Source organism: Notamacropus eugenii, chromosome 4 (assembly GCF_028372415.1).
Source record: "Notamacropus eugenii isolate mMacEug1 chromosome 4, mMacEug1.pri_v2, whole genome shotgun sequence".
Taxonomy (NCBI): Eukaryota; Metazoa; Chordata; class Mammalia; order Diprotodontia; family Macropodidae; genus Notamacropus; species Notamacropus eugenii.
In genome coordinates, this window is record NC_092875.1 from 65,917,497 (window position 1) to 65,922,463 (window position 4,967).

A 4,967-nucleotide genomic window follows, 5' to 3' on the forward strand; every position below is an offset into this window, starting at 1 on the left:
AGCAGTACCAAAAGCTGTGAGAGTTGGGAGTAGGTGAGGGCTGAAGTAAGGCCATTGGTTTGGGCAGGTCAAAAATCTTAGAGAAGAGTTTTGAGGTATGAGTATGGATGTGGAGGAAGTCGATGGCAGACAGCGTTTATTTGCTCAGCAAAGTAGGAGGCAATCTCTGCTGAGAGAATTAAATAGCATTTATTAAGGGCTTAATATATGCTAGGCAATGTGCTAAGTGTTGGAGATAGATTGGGGTCTGTTTCTGCTCTCAAGTCACTTACGTTCAAATGAGGAAGATAATTATTTAAGGGAGTAGTAACCAGGGAGGAGTGTTGTAGTTTAAATGTTATAGGGATTTGATAGGGTATAAGGACAACTAGGTGATGCACTAGATGGAGTGCTGGGCCTGGAGTCAGGAAAACCTGAGTCCAAATCTGGCCTCAGATACTTACTAGCTTTAAGACCCTGGGCAAGTCACTTAACCCTGTTGGCTTAACCCTCACCTCTAAAATGAACTGGGGAAGGAAAGAGCAAATTGATCCAGTAATCTTTTTTTTTCACGTTTTATATTCTGAATAATGTTTCATTATTATTATCTATTTGCATGTCATATCTCATGGAATTAGAATCTCTAAAATGAAATAAATTGCAGTCAGGCTAATTTCAGCTTGGAAATTTCAACTTTTTCAACAATGTCCTTGGTCTCATAGAACAATGAATCTATGTTCTTGAGAACTAGAGGCAGATGTAGGAAAAGGGAAGAGAACTCCACAGTGAAACTTCTAAGGCCCCAGCTCTGAAATCAAACCCATAAGCTTACACATAAGACATTGCAGATAATGAAAATGAAAGGTATCATTTTACAATCATTTGAGGAAGTTTGGGCTTTCCTGGACTGGCTTCATTTCTTCTGGATACCTCCAGTGGTTCGTGCCTACCAGTGTGACCATACAGGCTTGTGCTTCTGGATAAAGGCTGTGATTCCCTCCTGCTCATATCAAGTGACCAAATTGTCCATCAAGGCTTGGGAGGTGAGACAGTAAGCACTCTTCAGGTCCTGGGTCAGCTGCCTGTAGAAAGTGGCCTTGCCCATTGCCACAACAGACCAGCTTGATGTACAGATCTTTTGGACTATTTTCATGGTCTCCTCCTCCAACTTCTCTTCTGGAACCACCTTGCTGAGCAGCCCAGGAAGCATTGCTTCCTGGGCTGTGATGGGCTCCCCAGTAAATAGCATTTCTAAGAACCTTTTTAGGAACTGCTCTCCCCAGGGCAGCTGCTGAAGTGGAGCAGAAGAATCCAACATTCACACCAGGAATCATAAAACGAGATTTTTCACTCACCAGGGCAATGTCACAACTGACCACCTGCAGCAGTGGCTAAACCATTTGCTTTGGCAGTGATGAGGACAGGGTGTTTCTGAATTAACATCATGAACTCAGTACATGTCTGAAATACTTCAGCATAGTAATCCTGACTTTGCTCATCAGTTAATTCCTTTAAATCATGGCCAAAGGAAATACAGGGCCTTCAGCTAAAATGATAATGACTCTTAGATCTTTGCTTTCCATGTCATGGAGAATGTCATTTTAGAGAGATTTCAGCATAGGTAATGACAGAGCATTTCTTTTCTTTGGATTATTCAAGATAATGGTCTGGATGCCATCCAGCTGCAGGCAGATGGTGAGCTGTTGTTCGGGCTGTAGCTGTCTGGCCCTGGCCACCCCGCCTCCTGTCCCCCCACTACAGGAGCAGGAGGCTAGCAGAGCCCACCGGCAGCCCGGGAGGTGGCTGGGTCCTCAGGACGTAATGGCTAGCAGATAAATAGTGGTGGTCATTGAACAGGAGAGTATGGTCATGGAGGGAGAGGGACATAGAGGTTCTGGGTTCGCTGCTGACACCTAGGCGACCAGACTCCCAATCCAGTAATCTTTGCCAAAAAAAAAAAAAAAATGGTCACAAAGAGCTGGACACAACTGAAATGAATGAACAAAAATAAAAAATAGATCTTGGAAAAGAAGTCAAATTCAGTAGAGACAGACCTTTCCATGAAGAAATAACAATAGTGATTTTATTATGGTTTCAGAACTGGACTTCAGGGTAAGGAGACTGACTGTGTGTGTGTTTGTCCTTCCTTGCCGAAGAAGACCATGCCATCAGAGAAATAATGACATGACTTACACTTGACTTTGAGTGAGGGAGGGCTGTGCAGGTCACCAGCCTCACTTCTCCTCCAGAGCCATCTGAAAATTCAGTGACCAGATATTCATCAGGATGACTGGAGATGACCCAGAATGAGGCAGTTGGGGTTAAGTGACTTGCCCAAGGTCACACAGCTAGTGAGTGTCAAGTGTCTGAGGTGAAATTTGAACTCAGGTCCTCCTGACTCCTGCACTGGTGCTCTATCCACTGCACCACCTAGCTGCCCTAAGGGTAAGGAGATAGAGATGTGGGGATAGAGGAGCAGACAAAGGGTACATGTGTAGCTGCAGGGCAGTTGATAAGAACATGGCCAGGGAATAAAATAATAAATGGCTGGGACTATCTAGCTATTATGGGCACCCGTGGCACTGGCTCACCAACCAGGACAGGGAGGGTCTCAGAAAGGGTATGGTCTCTGGGGAGAGGGGGAGGGAGAAGGCAATGGGGGCTTGTGGAGAGAAGAGGTTTGGAAGACACAGTGAAGGGAGTGGTATAGAGAAATGACCAAGAAAGAATAAAACGTTTTGTTTGTAGTTGAGATGAGATTATATGAATTTCTAGAGGATCCTGCCTTCATGTTGGCATGGCTTCCTCCAGGAACAGTCAACAGCCAGCAGAGATGGCAGGTGGGGGTGATGATACATGACTGAGAATCAGCAGAGCATGAAGATTTGTCAAGTGAGAAGACAAGGAGAGAAAGATGGATGACAATGTGGAATTGGATGAGTCAAGTGTGAAAAGAGGCAAGTGAGGTCAGAGCAGGGTTGATGACTTGGGTGAAGTGACAGGGGAAAATTAGAAGAGCAGCTGCTTAACACGTGCAAAAATATTTATAGCCACTTTTTTTGTAATGGTGAAGAACTGGAAACCAAGGGGATGCCCATCAAGTGAGGAATGACTGAATATTATTGCTCCAAAAGAAGTGACAAAAGAGTCGGCTTCAGAACAACCGGGGAAGACTTGTGGGAACTGATGCATAATGCAGTGAGCAGAACCAGAAATCGTCATATGTAATACCAACATTGTAAAGAAAATCAACTTTGAAAGAAATCTCATCTTCCATTCTTCCAGAGAACTGCCGAAACATGCTCCCCACCTCCTGATGGAGGAATGATGAATTCAAGGTAAAGAATAAGATGTATTTTGGACAAGGGTAATATGCAAATTTGTTTTGTTTAAGTATAGATAGTTTTACAAGGACCTTGTTTATCTTTTTTCCTTTTTAATTTTTGGAAAGGGAGGTGGGAGGGAAAATGAGGCTAATGATATGGTTGACAAAAAAAGAAAATAAATAAGAGGGTAATTGAAGAATTTTTTTAATGCACAAAAGAGAACAGAAAGAAACAGACAAGCAGGACATCTTTAAAAATTATATGTTGAATATATTACATACTTAAAAGGCAAAACCCTAATTCACTGTTGGTGGAGCTGTGAGCTGATCCAACCATTCTGAAGAACAATTTGGAACTATGCCCAAAGGGTTATAAAAATGTTCACTCCCTTTGACTCAGCAACACTGCTTCTAAGGCTGTATCCCAAAGAGATCATAAAAATGGGGAAAGGATCCACACGTCCAAAAGTATTTATAGCCACTCTTTTTGTGGTGGCCGAGAACTGGAAATTGAGGGCTTGCCTATCAATTGGGGAATGGCTGAACAAGTTGTGGTATATGAATGTAATGGAATACTATTGTGCTATAAGAAATGATGAACAGGTGGACTTCAGAAAAACCTGGAAAGACTTATATGGACTGATGCTGAGTGAGATGAGCAGAACCAGGAGAACATTATATAAGTAACAGCCACAGTGTGTGAGGACTGACTTTTGATAGATTTAGCCCTTCCCATCAATGCAAGGACCTAAAACATTTCCAAAGGACTCATGATGCAAAGTGTCATCCACAGCCAGAGAAAGAACTATGGAGTCAGAATGAAGAGTTAGGAAGACTATTTTCTCCTCTTTTGTTTTGTTTTCCTCATGGTTTCTCCCACTCATTTTAATTCTATGGAACATGACTAATGTAAAAATGTGTTGAGTAGGAATGCATGTGTAGAACCTATATAGGAATGCATGCCATCTCGGGGAAGGAGGGGGAGAAAATTTAAAACCTATGGAAGTGATTGCTGAAAACTGAAAATAAATTAATATATTTGGAGAAAAAAATAAAATAAAAGACAAAACAAGCTGTACTTACTAAAGACTTGTTTTTTTCCCCCGTGCACAATCTATGTATGAAAGTGTTCATTTCTTTCTATGTTAAGTTCAGAATAATCTTTTATTTTAAGTCAGCGGTGTCATTGTGGCTGATTTCCTGTAACTGAGAAGCACACAGGTGGGGATTCAGGAACTAGAGTGACAAGTAGTTGTAATGTATTTCCTCAACAGCAGGGTTAACCCTAGGACTCTCAGAGACTAACTATAGCCATGTGGCTACTCTTCTGGGAAAAGCATCCCAATCTATTGAACTGAATGCAAATGGTCTAAGTGAGCCAGACCCAGACCCAGCAGAGAACCTAGAGAGACTTTAGGTCAGTGCCATACCCAGACCATGTGAGGATGTTTATAACTACAGGTACCATGTTTCTTCTGTGAATGTGACCTGTAGCTCTCAAGCATTTTTGCTCAGAGCACATTATTATTCTTTGCAAGAGGAACTGCAGAAAATTTCCAAAGATCCTGTACACTCTTACAGAGGAGAACAATTTCAAAAATAAGTTCCATATAACTAGGGGACATTTTGTGAATGCCTGTGTGATTACAAGGCTAAGTCCCAT

At 42.1% G+C, this 4,967-nt stretch overlaps 1 pseudogene; it reads right to left on the minus strand.

Annotated features, from left to right (window-relative positions):
• Positions 1 to 879: 879 nt before the first annotated feature.
• LOC140498158 (enoyl-CoA hydratase domain-containing protein 3, mitochondrial pseudogene) lies at positions 880 to 1,888 on the minus strand (annotated as a pseudogene).
• Between the last annotated feature and the right edge of the window lie 3,079 nt (positions 1,889 to 4,967).